General features: G+C 36.7%; 1 protein-coding gene across 4 annotated transcripts in view; it reads left to right on the top strand.

Annotated features, from left to right (window-relative positions):
* LOC122835340 (zinc finger protein 469) overlaps nucleotides 1-16,413 on the top strand; it is a 243,791-nt gene that overhangs the window by 154,372 nt on the left and 73,006 nt on the right. For 3 of the 4 annotated variants that reach the window (XM_044124333.1, XM_044124332.1, XM_044124335.1), the window contains one exon: nucleotides 326-401. The gene's annotated coding sequence lies outside the window, so the exon portion shown is untranslated. Of the gene's footprint in view, nucleotides 1-325; nucleotides 402-15,927; nucleotides 16,016-16,413 lie in introns of those variants that run through there. The other variant, XM_044124334.1, reaches the window with a different exon arrangement.

The raw sequence follows: 16,413 nt of genomic DNA, 5'->3' as shown, positions 1-16,413 counted from the left end.
AGCTCTCTCCCTCTAAGCATCCCAGTAATTTTTTCCAGGTGGTGAAAGGTTTGTAGTGGTAAACTTCATAGTTTTGGAAGGAATAAACAGTAAACATTTTGACTGAAACAAATAAAACTGTAATAAAAGCACAGCAAAGGAAGTTTTAATTATCTGCTCTTTATTTTACACATCCGATCGAGAGTGGAAAGTTGCTTTAACATCAAAGGGAATTGCAGAAAAAAAACAAAGTGGTCAATAAGTAACTTCAGAAATAACCAAAAATCTTTTCCAGAAACCACATTTTGTAACATTTGTGTTTACCAGTGCTTTCTTATGTTTATAGGTGGTATTTTGTGTCTCAGAAAGGCTGGCAACACATGCTCCCCTTGAAGGAATGGTACAGCACATACCTGGATTTCGTAAGTTTCTACGTTTTTAATGCCTTGAATCCTGCTTTATAGGAGTGCAAACAACTGTCTCTTGTATATGACATGGTTTCTATACGGGTTTTATCTTGCCTATACTTAGAATATGGCATTTTTCCTGCGTGTCATGTTAAACTTTCTCCCCTTGCTAAGTTTTTTTGTTTGCATTCTTCGTCTACCTCTCCCACAAGTTAACGCCCATCTCTGACCACAGCCAATAGCGGATAATGCATGGTTGATGCTTACCCCTTCCCTTCGAGATGTAAATCTTGTTTTTCTCTGCTGACAACCACGTTCACAGGGAAAGACAACAGCCTTTTAAATGACACACTTGTAGACTTCCGATTACAGCCCTGTCACTTACTCCTACAGTGTGTAAACACATGATGGACCGACATCCACAGTGAAGGAGACAGAAGGAGAGGTTTGCTGAGGTGCGTGGGCTGCTTTTTGTTTGCCTGCAGACATAAGACCGTTGGTTAGAGGGCCTAACATAAAACAGTTCAACTGACATGATGCCTTCAGTTAAGTTGTCTCACAGGAGCTGAGGAGCTATTAATTATTTTACGTTCCTCTAAAATAGTTGCTGAAACACTTCGGTAACATGATGAGTGTTACATGATACATATCAGAATTCTATCCCTCCAGAGTATTATGATATTGGTTTCAGTGATCCATCGCGTCTCGTGATGCTGTGGCCTGTAGGAAGACAGCCCCAGATCTGGCTTTGTCTTGGCCTCCAGACCAAAAGTGTGATAATTTTAGAGTCGAGTCTCTCACATGGTCTGGAGCAGGGACGGCATTTGGAAATAAACTTGGAATTTAGCTTAATTGCAGTTTACAGATTTAGGAGGGGCAGCGTTCTCTTCTTTATTTTCTTGCATAAATAGAGAGTGACTGGAGGCCAAAGACATGAGGTTTCAAAGCCACAAAAAGAGGTTAAAAAACGTCAGAGGCAGTGTGGACACTTTTGAGCTCGGTTCTTTAGTTCTCTCAGAGGCTTATCCACAACAGTTTTTTCCCACTCACCAACTGAGTGGCCTTTAGGTTTTTATGTCGCTGTTGCAGGTTTTAATTGCTTTTCATTTGCAGCCATGATGCAACATTTGCATTTCAGTTTTAAGCTAATGCATATAGCCTTTGTCCCTGTACCATTGGAAGCATAATCTATCAGTAGGGAATAGAAGTAGTATAAATTGAGTTACATAATCAAATAACCAAAGATGTGCTGCAGTTATATCTAGACTGAAAAAAAAACTGATTGAGGGCAAAGTTTGTAGACTCTTATTGATAATGTCTTGGGGGGAATAATCTGTTGTACTTTGTAATCATTTAGTTTAAAAACAAACTGTTGTCACTGTGCCACATCATGGGAATAATTTCTGCCGAGCTTAAAGTAAGCAGTAAGCTTGTTTGTTATAGTAAACATAAATGAAAAGACAAGCATCAACTTAATTCTCTTGTTTATTTATACAGTGCAACATTATATTAGGTGCTTTCTCAAGCTGTTTTGCAAACAGGCCCAGTTCATTTGCAGTTATACGTCATGCAAATCCAGTTTCAGTTCAAGTAATTTCCTTCAGAATATTTCATCATTACATACAGCGTAATGATGAATTTACATTGAGTGTTATACAAAGTCAGTTTGTACAATTTCTCTATTAAGGGAAGCCAAACAAATAATACTGAATCTCACAGTCTCTCACCTGATCAAGCATGTTGCAACAGTGGAGAGGAAGCTGTCATTCTTTTACATAAAGAAACTTTCAACAGATTTTCAACAAATATGACATTTTATTCTCCCCCTTTTTGATGTGAAAACTTGTTAGAAGAAGTTTTAGATGAGTTAAGATCTTCAGTCTGCAACAATTAACTTGGTTCAATGACAATTCGGAGTCCTGGTTATTATAGGATTAATTTTTCACATATTTATTTTCAGAGTAGCTCAACAAATAAGATCTGACATGTTTACGATGATCAGGAATATCCTTTTAGAAGCTGACTGAAAGCCTAACATAGGTGTCAATGAATAAATGTACATCAGTTATTGTGACTTGGATCAAGTCCATCTGCTGCATGTCCCTTATCCTGATCAGCCTGCGGCTCTTATAGAAGTCTTGATAAGTGATTCACTTCTTTGGTCAATACTGAATGTAATATGGAAACAGTAAAAGTAATTTAAAATGTAAAATTGCTCCATTCATGGATCTTTATGAATGTATGTGACATACACACATGGAGAGAAAATGGATTCTCATTTAACCCATGTTCACATGTGGCCTGCTTTTAAACTTTTTAACTTATCACTGAAGGCATGAACTTCAGCTGCTATTTTCTACTTTAGTGAGAGTGAGAGAAATCCTTCAAGGACATCTCATTTCTGGGTACATATTTGAAGAATTACAATGACTTGTTTTTCACCAATAAAGAGCAGAGTTAATCCCTCATCAATTTAAGGTTCATCATCTTGAATTGATGAACCTTGATGAACCTTTAAGTTAATTTTTTTTGACCTGGTGCAGTAACTGAAAGGATCCCATCACAAGTTCAGAATTTAATCATTTTTTCATTAAGTACATTTTATTTGCCCTGGGTAAAGTCCTTTTGATGTTGATGCTGATCTGTCTAAAATGAACAGACTGGGAGTTCAGTACAATTTGTAGCCAAACAGAGAGATCCAGAATTTGTAAATGTTTGCATTTTATGTCTTCTTTATGTTTATGTAATGGAAATTTACTCAGAAAACAAAACAGAAGATGCACTTAAAAGTAGATTTTCTGAAGACTTCTCCGTCAACTTTACATGCTGCCAAGGTTTTCTTAGCAGCGTGTGAAAACCTTTAAAATCCCATATACAGTTTTTTTTTTTTTACATTTTTTTTTGCTTATGCCAGCTGGGGCTGTAGAGTATCCTGAATATATTGTCAATGTATTATCAGTGTGGTCAATATCGAGGTAACTTTTAGGTTGCAAACATTCTTGGTCGATGTATTCTAAGTGTTATGAACTTACTTGCATTTTTCATGTCAATGTAAAGTTTATCCAATTGGACAGAGTCACATGGGAGCTGAAGCTCTCATTGGAAATTAACGACATAGGCCAAAATACTAACAGTCACATAGGCACCAGCAACCCTCCCGACCCCATTAGGGACAAGGGTGCATAGATGATGGATGGATGGATGTATTGTATTGTGCTGTAGCACAGTTCAAAAACTCAAGCTCATTTAATGAAAATTCATTACACATCGAGTGACGTATTGTAAGTGTTTATTTCAGTACATTTGAAGGTTTAGGGTTTGCAACTTATGACAACCTAAAAGAGTAGATCAATAGAAACATTTTTTAAAGCTAGAATATCAGCTGCTGACATGTATGTCTATGTACTGTAAGCATGCAAAGCTAAATCAATCAATAGATAAATCAATTAATCATTGCAGCATTTGAGAGGTGGTCTGCCAGTGGATCAGCTGATGTGTTAAGGAAGACCAGGTTGCTTTATTAGTCACACTCCATAGATCCGTTGTGTGTGGGTCAGGTGAGTTTGCTCAGAAAACAAAACAGAAGATGCACTTAAAAGTAGATTTTAAGTACAGTGTTAATAACGTCCCACTGAGAGTGAAGTTATTAAATGAGGTATCAGTACATTTTGTAGTGCCACTAGGCACCAAGTCATGTATGAACTTTACTTCACAATTCCCTTAAAACTGTGAACCAAGGACAATCACAGACTGTGATCATTTCATGCATGCTCAAATAGCTGTTAAATACAGAAAATGCCGACGAGAAAAAAAATCCCCACATAATTTTGGCGGCCCCTCTAGTGCAGCGTCCCTATGCGTTGCTTACAGTTCATACCCACTTTTTGCGCCACTGTGTGCTTAAAGCTGCAGCATGTAACTTAAACAAACATTTTTTTTTTTACATATGTATTAAAACTTTCACTATGCAATAAGATGAGATAATTTCTGAAAAAAACATCTATCTCCTCTCCCTTCTGTATTCTGCATAATTACTATCCTCAGTCAGAAACAGCCAATCAGAACCAGCATTAATCAACTAGCCACGCTCTTAGGAAGTTTCGATTCAGTAACTCAGGATTGTATATTTTGATTCAACCTGCATTTGACTCTGAATGATTTTTTTTCTTAACATTATTTGACACAGGCAGTGTTGTGACATTTATTTGACTTATGCATAATTTATGGTACTGAGAGCCTTATTGTTAAATATTGTTGTACTGATTGCATTTTTTTCAGTTGTCCTTTTGACTAAATAGCTGCTGTATTGTGCCTGCAAATATTTTATGTCTAAATTAGGTGAATTTATTGCCAGATCATTTTACCATTTTGTCAGATCACATAGCAGCATTTATACCTAAAGTGAAAATTGGCAGCCAATCCAGGTGATCGGCAGAGATCGACCTCATGGGTGATTGGAATCGGCAGCCAAAAACCTTATCAGAGCATCCCTAAATAAGAAAACACATTTGTGTATAAAAATGTTTTTCTTATGTGATATTCCAATTTTCTGAGACTGAATTTTAGCCATAATCCTGGAAATTTGAAAAAGAAATATTTTTTTTTCTTATTTAAAAAAAATGTACAAGTTTCACTTCTTGAGTTAAATTGCTGAAATACCTTTTTGTTTATATTTTAACTCTCTGAGATGTACCAATATTAGTGGATATGCTGTAAATGAAAATGAATTACTTCTTCCTATAAAAATGATTTATGTGCATTTCACAGTCTAATCTTTGTCTTAGTTTAATTTTAACATAGATAACTCAGCAAAAAGTTTACAAATGCTCTTTGTTCACAATTGGATCTCTTCTTTAACATATTTTATACCATTTGGATTGCTTTGTCATTGAAGTTTGCAGTACCTGTCAGTGTAAGCAGTAGAAAAACACCGTGGGTAAGGAGTGGTGTTTTACAGTGTCTTTGTCTTCCTTCCCCAGGTTGAAAGTATGCTGCGTGACTGACGTGATTAGATCGAGTTGGGGGTCCTGATAGAGAAACCGAGTTTCACCACCAGACTCGCACACTTACACTTTTGTTTAATATTAGTAATGAACAAGTGGTCTGCTAGTTTGAAACATACCTACAAACAAATTTCCCTAGATTTTTGCTCTAACAGGCTTTGCTCTGCTAAGTTGGACATAATTTCATCTCCAGGGTTAAGCTAAAGCTAGAAACCTAAACAGGTAAATTACACGTCTGCAAAATTACAGTCTTTATGTAGCTTTTGATTTTATGAGCTGCAAGGTGACCACAGAGAGTAACACAACAATGAAAGCTGAATGCTTTTCTGAATTCAAGGCACGTTTGAAGGGCAATGTAATGAATGTCTATAGATACATTATGTCAGCGACCTCTGGGTATTTAGGTGAGATATTTAAACAATGTCACACGGCCCATGCTACATAAAATTTTTTCAATGAATGAAACTATGCATTGAATGTGAGATTATTGAGATTATTGAGATTTGTGCAGGATTATTCCCCCGGTGTGGTTATTGCAAAGTCATGTTAATGAGTAGCCTTTACTAATGTCTCCAAATATTTAATCAGAAATGTGGAGTCAAACCTTAAGGCCTGTAAATGCACTAAACTGAAATATCACCTTAACAAATTTACAGTGTTTTGATTAACATGTTGTCCTACAAGGCAAAACATAACTTCTTATGCTTTTTCCTTCAATGATGTTTTTTATTCTTTTCAAAGTTTCATAAATGGAATCTTTTTACAGTGTTTAACTTATAGTTGACCTGCTAACAGATTTCTCCACCTGAGCTGTGGATTTTTGCAGCTCCTCCTACGGTACCATGGCTCTTTCTCGATAATGTCAGATAATGATTTAACAATGCCCCATGAACTGTTCATGGGGCATTGTTTAATTTAATTTGGAACGATAAGATTTTGAAAATCAGATTTAATTATCATTTATTTTTATACTCCACTCCCAGATGCTATTATTGTCTAGTATATTATTTTATTACTGTTGACCAAATATCATGTAAATGTAAGTTATCATTGATCATGTAGCCAAAACATAATGTTGGAACCACTAACAGGTATCTGAGATTTTACTATCTCACTACATTTTACATCCTAGAAGCTTTCAGGACCATGTGATTACCTAATGCCACACTAACTAGTTTTGATTTTATCGGCTGTATGTTGTCGTACCAGTGGTAATTTAAAGACATATTGTCATATCTATTCCAGTTCATTCCACCTCACTTGTTCCATCAACTTACGTAAAGACCTGTTGCTTTCAGCTTTCTTTGTCTTCTTTCGTCTCGTCATTCATCTCTGCAGTGACAGGAAATCAGCAACACCTTTAGTCTCAACTTTCCACACCTTAAGCATAAATTAAACAAAATGGTCCTTGAGTACATTTCATTTTACATTGAAGCTCCATTTACAGTTTGCCAAATGCATTCACCTGTCAATGTTGCTGAAAAGATCCTTGTCATTCCTTTCCCTTGAGCACTATTGCAGTACAAGCAATAGGAAAGTTAACTAGAGGCTTAAAACTATGCTTTCGTGGTGAAATATGATCATAGACAAAAACAACAACACATGTCCTAGCACTACTACTACAAGTTTTGATTCTTGATTCTATGTTGCATTGTGTTTCTGTGTTTGATGTGATGTAAAGCACTTTGAAATGCCTTGCTGCTGAAATATGCTATTCGAATAAAATTTGATTGATTGATTGATACGAGGCTCATGTTAATATACACACCAATTTTATTGTATCATTTAGAAAATATAATTTTTTGTCATTATATACGTTAAGAGATTGGTTATTAAAGTAGAACACTTCCTATGTGATAACTATAGCTTTAGTATGCGTCTATGGCGTTTTGTTAGTCTTTCTATCCATCCCTCCATCCATTCTTTCCATCTGGGACTTTTGCAAGTTCTATTTAAAACTCAACATGAATATATGGATCAGTTCAAGGATTTTTAATCTGAAAATATATAAATGTATTTAACATGTATAATTTACCTATATTTGATTTTTGAAATGCACCATAGGTGAGACAAGAGTTCAAGCAAATCACTTTTGGGTGCCAAAAATGCATATTTTCAAAATAATATGCATTTTTTATTTGGCATATTGAAAATATGTAATTTGCAATATGAAAAAAATGGCACATTTCACTTTATTCTCTGGTTTACATACTAGCTCCTACCTGTGATTCACAGCAACCTAGTAGCACTTATGTTTAAGTTTGTCAAACCAAGAGATTGCTTTGAATGTGAGATTACCATCTTTAAGCATTGCCCTGATTTCTACAGTATGTCCGTATTATTGTGATCTGACCTCAGTATTATTACATAACCCCAGATGGTTTTCAGGCGTCTTCTCTCATCTGTAACATGTTCACACCCGCATCCACTCAAGTGTGTACCGACTGGCCAGCCTTTCATCTCTCTCCCTTTCAGGGCCTCCCTAAAGGAGTGAGCCTCTTCAAGCCTGCAGCCTGGATGGATCTCCTGTAGCTGGATGTCCTCCAGGTCCAGTGGGAAATGGAACCTTCTGATCTAGTTTGCTTCATTTATGCAAACAATAGGTCACTTTAGGTGCTATATGAAGTGTAGCTCACATGTGGCCTTCTCAGGTGCCACGGAAAGCCACCCATAAGCACTTGTACTCTGCAGTACTCGGTACCTCAGAAAGCCCTTGGTCCTTAGGAATGCCACATGGTACCAGCTACAGGCAGCCTTTAACATTTTACTCCCATTACTTACTCCAAAGGCAGAGGAGCCCTTATCTTATCTGAGGAAGGGTACACTTTTAACAGAGTGTAACTTTGTCAAAAGTTACATGGCTTAAAGTGCATTCTTAAATGCACAGTGTTATTGGGGTTTGGCTATTCACCTAAGGCAGGTGGTAATGATGTAATTTGTAGGATATATTTAGCTACATTAATGTCTCCCAGGTCCCATAAGAAAAATGAGGTATTTACACTGAGATTGTTCACCATACTGCAGCACCTTGCAGTCTGTAAAACTGTTCTGCAGAACATTATGTGTTTACAACAACTAGAGTGTGTGTTTTGTAAAGGTCAAGGACATCAAAATCGTGCTTTGGCTTTATTCTGTAATAGTCTTGTCGCGAGTCTCAGTGAGAGGAGGTTGGCTTGAATTTCTTGTTTTGGATAATTGCACGCTACTGAGGTCTGTGGTCCCCTTCTCTGTCTCCCTGTGGCTGAGGCTGAAAGAGCCATATTTAGGTTGCACGTCCTCCTCATCCTCTTCTGTCTCATCCCCTTCTGTCTCATCCCCATCCTGTCCGACAACATTCGCCCCCACATGAGCACAGCAGGGGGTGACTAAAGAGACTGCAAAGTCACAAAAAGATGACAGTGCTGGTACCTGAAGAAACCCTTCATCAGGTTATTCCAATCTTGTTTACTAGCAAGTAATAAACAAGATTGTAAGTGTTGATTAAAAACATGCACATTCGTTCCAGCAGTGATCCTAAATTCTTCCTAGTATGAAATTATTTTATGAAACTTTCACATTAGATGATCCTATGCAACACAAAAAAATTTCCTGTGCAACACACAGATAAAAAATCAATGCTTGACCTTTCTCAGGGGTAGTATACTGAATATATGTGCTGCTAGCAAATGTGGCTTCATAAAAACTCATTGTATAATTTCCGTGTATACATCCAAAATAGTAAGTTACACTCCAAGTACATGCTTTAAAAAGAAACACTCTTCAATGCATTTTGACATATTGTTTGACTGGTGAAGCAGTTGTTAGCATTGTTAATTGCACAAAGGTCCTGAGTTGAATCCTTGATTGGGTCTTTTTGGGTGTCATTTTCATGTTTCACCTGCACTTAGGTTCTTTTCTGAATTCTTCACACAATAGAAAACCATGTATGGTTGGTTTATTGGGCACCAAGTTCGTGGTTGTATTCTTGTTTATCCTGTACAAGTCTGTGATGCATTGATTACCTTACCAGAGTGTACCCTTCCTCAACCCAATGGGTAGAGATAATAAATCTACAAACTGTAACATTACTTTTATGCTTCTAGGTTTTGCATAATAAAATCAGGAGGAAAGTTCTGATTAAATGTCAAAAATAAACATTTTTCCCATTAAGCAGTTGTCTTGTATGAAGACAAGAAAAAGTGTGCTTTGATCTAAATTTATATTTTTTGGGCATTATTCAAAATAGAATATGATAGAAATATTCGTTATTGTTCCTCAGTAGGGAAATGCTGTGTGGAAAAAAACTTTCACATCCTGATCATGCAATCTTGATTATGAAGCATGGTGGTGGCAGTGTCTAACTGTGATGCGTTTTGCTCAGTGCCAAGTCGTTCTACTTTTTAGTATGCAATCTGCAGTATATTAAGTCATATTAAAATATTATAAAAATGCTGTGATTCTGGTCTAAGTTTATGTCTCCCCTTGTTCTGCAGCTGTTGTTATCAATATTCTAAAGTTTTGAACTTATCTCACAATAGTGTTAAATTAAAAATCAAAAGAATATGGCACTACTTAAAACGTACAAAGACATGACCAGCCACAGAAACTGATGTAGAACTTTTCATTCTTCATGGAAATATCAGAGGATGTTTCCCTTCTGTGAAACGTACTGGTAGTGGCATCATGTTGTGGGGGATATTTTTCCTATTAGGACAAAGAGTAGATGGATGGAGCTAAATGCAGGGCGATAAAACTCACAAGAGCCTGGGAAGACTTTGGACTGGTGAAAATACTCACTTTCCATCAGGACAACCAGCCTAAACAGAGCTTCAATTGAATGATTTAGGTCAAAGCTTACTCAAGTGTTAGAATGGCTCAGTCAAAGTTCCGGCCTAAAAGCAGTTGAGAATCTGTGGCAAGATTGAGAACAAATTTCAGCCTTTACAAATATGGCAAACGAATACCTTAAAATACAGGAGATATAAATGAAAGTGAAACATATTTCTAGAAAGTATTGACTGAAGAAAGGAAATGCATGCCGTAATTTTTCGATATATATATAATTTTTGTCAGACAGGTTCAACCATGCACTAATTTGTGTTGTTCTGTCACATATAATCTTTCCTTCAGCTGGAATAAGGCAGGTGTTAATAAAAGCATTGCTAATTTACCTCAGTGCAGTTAAATCTTACCTTTGTTATTCTTGTATCACACAGGTATATTCACCTCTGCAAAAACACATCTATACCTTTAGCCTTGCCTTTTAGTTCAGTCACCCAGTGAAGAATTCATCACCGCTGGGCTTGGATTCCACTCATTATCTGCTGAAATGACCCTTGTAATGCGCATGCATGTCTTTTAGCTTGAGGGCTAGATTTCTAATTTCTCTGCCTATAGACTATTTATGAGATGGATTTTTAGTAATTTATCATTCTCAAAACTATGCTACACTTTGCTTTTGTGGAATCTTTTAAGTCTGTCCTGATTTGGCAGCAGTATACGAGCATGAACTGACGGTTTACTGCACTTCACAGTAACTTTGTGGCATATGATGAGGTCATGATCATTGGGTACCTTGCAGGCTTTTATTTATTTGAAGCACCTGTCTTTCATTCTTTGAAGAAAAATGGTGCAAATGTTCCAACAAGTGGGAACGTTGTTGCCAGAAAAGAAGCTAAATCTCAGTACTGTCTGGTGGTTTTGTAACTGGGAGTAATGCATGTCAGAAAAAAAAGAGATTGCTTATTCTTTTTTTGCCATTTGATTATTTGCAATTTTTGACACAGTTCTAGTCAAACATTTGAGCAAACCTTTTAATTAAAAAAAAAAAACATGCATGTTCAATATTTAGATGTATTGTCCTGGGAGATCCTTACTTGTGATGACTAAATAATTCTAGTCAATGCTGATGTTTCCAAAAGACCATGAAATAAGATATCACTATTTTCCACACACTACCTTCATCCCTTATGTTACTTGTCATGCCCCCTGTGGATCCTGGTAAGCACAACACTAACTGGAACTGCAATGCAGAATTTCCAGTGAGTGTTTCCCTTCAAGCCATTTATCATGTTGCTCGCTTCAGCCATTCTTAACCACATGTTGAGTCATGTGGGACCCCAGTGCGCTAAAGAAAACATGGTTCTGATCGAAGTCATACAGCACCTCAAATTCAGGGTCTATACAAGCTTTAAGGTAGTGTAGACAGTAATATTTCACTGTCAGTGTAAAAGATAAAAAAAATCCATGATAAACTTTCAGTTTGCAGTAATTTAAGTAATCTCAGAGAACAAAAAGTTGTGCATCTCTTCTTTGACTATGCTTTTGGGAAAATCTAACCAGTATGGGGGATCCTTTGGCTACTAATTTTTCAGATATACTGCTCTCCTAATAGCTGTACTGTAAAAGCAAGCACATGTGCACATCCCTGCAGATAGTGGAAAGAACTGATTTAATGGCAGAAAATCCTGCAAGAAAAAAGAAAATACTATTCCAACACTGTCAGCAGCTGCTTTCACTGCAAAGCTAACCTGAAAATGAGAGGACTGCATTATCAAAAACAGTCTGGGGAATAGATTGGCATAAATAAAGGAATAAAGGAAATAAGCACATAGTAGAATTGGCAATGCATGCTCCTAAAACTAGAGTTGTATCCAAAATGCCAACTTCATTTTCCTGTCAAAAACAAAACACTGGTATTGCCAGAATAAATTAAGTATTTCTTGAGAGCTGGCACAGGCATGGCTCCACTGGTTATGACGGCGTAGATTTGTAATTTGTAACGTGCTTTTATATGGAATAGAAATTAGTTTGATATTCAAAACAGATTTCCATAAACTATGATTTTCCTTTTCAATGATTTTCCCTTTCTCGCTGTAACACCAGCAGAGACGTGTCAGCAGCTCCCCTGAAAGACATTTTCTTTGACTAGAGATAGAAACCATTATGTTGCCTTCTGTCTAAACAAGAACTGTTACTAAAAAGTGAAAACAGAAAAGACGTTCACATAAACGTATCTATTGATGCATGAATGTGTTTGAAAGATGTTTAGGCAATCTTTGTTTAGGCTACATTTGAAGGACATGCATGAGCTAAAAAGTGTTATTTGTAGGAACTAACTACTTATATTTAGTTTTTATCAATTTACAGGTACGTAGGTGGATTACTTTAGGGCGAAATCTAAAGAGCCACTTTGCCACACAATTCAAAATGCTCTAGGAATACTTTGAGGAGCTTGTGTTTTCAAAATTCCAATATCAGTTTTAAGAAGAACTGTGGGTTGTGTTGATATAACAAAATTTCTTGATTATACTATAAAATGACATAATATGCCTCTGAAATACCTAACACTACTTCTTTAATAGAAACTTTTGTGGCTTTGCCTTTATTGCTCACCTTGTCAGGATGTCTCATTCATCCAGAGATGCAGTCTGGCTGTTGAAATGTTGGGGCTGTATAATTGTATATTTTTTTTATTATTATACTCTGAAAACCCTTGTTCTATTCACTTTTCCTCTTATTATTCAGCTCTATTTCATAAGAAATTCTCCACCCTCTGCTCTGTGCACTTCCTCTCTGCCACTGGACCAAGACTAGAAGGATGAGGAATGTTATGTAGCTTATAGATCATTATGTGCTGAACATCTGATATTTACTCATTTGAACACTAGTGTATATTATACTCTATGGGCTTACATTCTCAAACCTCTGAAAAGTACATACCTTTATAGTTATGTACTTTGAACATGAAATTACAAATCCCAATTAATCTGTCAAATGACGTTCCACTAAACTATATTGAGGTTTTGGGTTGTTGCTATGAAAACTGAGAAAAACATCAGATTTTGCTTGGCACTAAATACTGAATTTAATTGTTTTGTGTAATCTATTTTATAAATTACCGTACGATTTGTAGTTCAACTGCTGTATGAATGGTTTCATCCGAAGCAAAAATGCTTTTTAGCACCTAAAGGGATGCCATCATGCCTCCCTATAATAATGCAGTCATAATAATATTTATTATGGCCTCTAAAGATTATTTAAAGATTATTTTAAAAAATTAAAAAATTACAATGGGATTATACCAGCAAATGACTGATCAAATTGGCTCTCAAAACACAATATTTGAGAAATATTCCCTCCTGCCCTCTGCCTAGATTTTAGGTGAGATTCAACTCATAGGCTATTGGATTCAACTAAAAACCATGAAAGAAATGTCACTGAATTTATTTTTAACAAAAGCTAGCCTTTTAGCTTGAAGAGTGTCAAGCACTTTGTCACCGCAAGTGTCACCAGACACACAGACTAACACACACAGTCATAGAACAGTCCTAATACAATTAAGTTTACAACACCAGCAACTATTTCTTTTTTTTTTACTAAATTAGGTATTTTTAACTAAACAAGCAGGAATAATGAAAGACAGGAATAGAAAGCAAAGATGAATCTTAGTGAAAGTCTCAAAGACTACAGTGACTCATAGGTCAAGCCCCCATTGCTGTAAACAAGATTTTTCTCATCATTTGAGCACTGAATCACTTTCTGTTCTCAACCACTCAACTTTGATTCTAGTAGTACTCCCTGGGAACATGGGGGAGAATGAGACAAGTGATCATACACCAGTTATCTCCGTCTGTAGAGGGAAAGTGCATGAGAACAAAGATAAGAACACAGAGGTTGTGGCTGATAGTGATTATGGAAATATCCCATGTATCCTGGTAAAGCTGGTCAAGATGATTGTCTTGTTGTTCTTGTTGACCCAGAATTTTAACCTGCTCAGTGCTGTTCTATTTGGCCTATTATCTTAAAACACCTGATGTGAGTTAACACGATCTGTAAGACGTCAGAAGTGTTCTGGTTTATCTCTACATCAAGTTGGGAGATGACTAAACAGCTGGACTGGAAACCTGCTTTTCCTGTCTCTGTTTTTCTCTAAAGCCTTCATTTCTATTAAGTATTACAAAGTTGTGACAAGTGGCAAATCATGTTTTTTCAATGAACAACTAAAACATAGATTTATAGTACTTTTTCTATTTTTGCTCATATTTTCTTCACTTCAACAAGGTCAGGGTCCAAGTTGAAACTCCCAGTAAAATTGGCTCTAACATAAGAACTTTCCTCCCAACAAACAAGCTGAACTTCTGCCATTCTGGGAAGAAAATCTCAAGGATATGTAGAGTTAATGGCATACTTGTGTGCATCACACTGCCATTTTTCCTTCTTCTTGTAGATGGTAAGATTTGATTGATTAGCAATAATCTCTGTGAAAGCAATGTAAACAAATAGGTTTGAGGAACAGTTAGAACAATTATAGACACAAAGAAGGTAGAACGACTGTGCCTTTTAAAGCTATATACCCTCTTAGGTATTTTAAATCTAAATTTACTTTGACAAAGAAATCATGATCAACAAAATTTGACTTTGATTAGGCCACTCCAGAACACCCACTTTGTTTCCGACTACAGCTGTTTCTTGCAGATGGAAACAAATAGTTCTGCAGGATTTTCCCATCTTTTGCCACATTCATTTGATCTTTTATCTTCACAAGCCTTCTAGGACCTGCTCCTCAGATCAATCCCCACAGCATCTCCACTCACAATCCCTACAGCAGTATTTTGCTGTGGGGATTGTGAGTGGAGATGGTGAGTTTGAGATGGAGATGATGAGTTTGAGGTGATATGCAGTGTTTTGTGTCCACTAAACAATTATCTTTAGCTACAATATCTGACTGATTTGTTTATGTCATGCTATTTCTTCAAAATTGACACTTTTCTTTGTAACTGCACTTGAATGCTGATCCCAAGTTTTTCTACGAACCATGGTGTAATATCATCCTAACATAAAGTGAATTATAGTTTATTCGATACACTACTTTTATCATTTATGCAAAATATTTTGGACTGAGCACAAGCCCTTTTGAAATACCACACACAATGTTGGATGTAATTTAGAGTTAGCACTGTTAAGTTAATAGTTCTAATTCCCTGTTGCTTGCAGCAGGTGTGTCTTATTATACATCTACACAACAGGTTATGAGAGCAGTGATAAGTAATTGGGACAGAAAGATGCGTAGTATAAGCATTGTATGCAAGTGCAAAATGGAAAGCCGGTTGGAAAAAGTGAAGAAATAAAGGTAAATTTAGATGAAAACAACAGAAAGAGAGAGAGGGAGAGGGAGAGATTTTTTGAGTTACAGAGGCAGACAAGAAGGCAGGCAGACATTGTGGTTTATGGATTGGCAGAACATCAGGAGGGCAAAATTGGTTTTAGGAAAACTTACTGAGACAAAGGAACAGAAGAGAAATGAAGCTGGTAAAAGAAGCGAGTGAAAAGAGCAAAGTGATGAGAAAGTTGAATTTCAAGCATAGTGAAGTTTTCTAATCTTTTCTCTCCTGAGGGCGTTTTGTTTGGAAGTCTCTATCATCAGTCTGGGCAGGACTTATTTGTCCTTCTATCCCTCCCATCTCTCCTCCTTTTTCCCCACTGTCTTAGTTCTCTACACACTACAGCTGAGTGCTACTAGTGCCACACGATAACTACAGGTTGAGAAGTGAGTGAGGGGAAGGGAGGCAGAGGAAGGAGAGGAGTGACTGCCACACACCTGATGTGCTGGAGTTTGAAGAAATCACCGTGCTGCACAAGCAAAGGGTAACAACTTTTGACAGATTTTCTTTCTGCTTGTATGTGCACGAGTATCTGTGAGGCCAAATTTGTGATTTTTCCTTTGAATTTCACTTATGGAAACTTGCTATTCATATTTCAGAGTGCAAACCATCCTTGTGTCAGTGATCAGTGTTGGCGTGTGTTTGACAGCTTTGCTTTTTACAGTTTGGTGTCTGCATGACTTATTGTGTGGAGCGGGACTAAACACACAGTGAACATCTGTCAACATGGGTGGAAACGGTTTTGCACATTTATGAGATGAATTTTTAGTCAGCTTTCATTTCAACTTTTGATAAAGCTCCAGCAGTGAGAAATTGTTTGGCTGTATTAGCAGTGGACACACACTGAAGGACAGAAAAACCACTGAGAGTCAGGATCTCATC

Source organism: Gambusia affinis, linkage group LG08 (assembly GCF_019740435.1).
Source record: "Gambusia affinis linkage group LG08, SWU_Gaff_1.0, whole genome shotgun sequence".
Taxonomy (NCBI): Eukaryota; Metazoa; Chordata; class Actinopteri; order Cyprinodontiformes; family Poeciliidae; genus Gambusia; species Gambusia affinis.
Note: the sequence above shows the minus strand (reverse complement) of the source record. Positions and strands in the feature narration are given on the sequence as shown.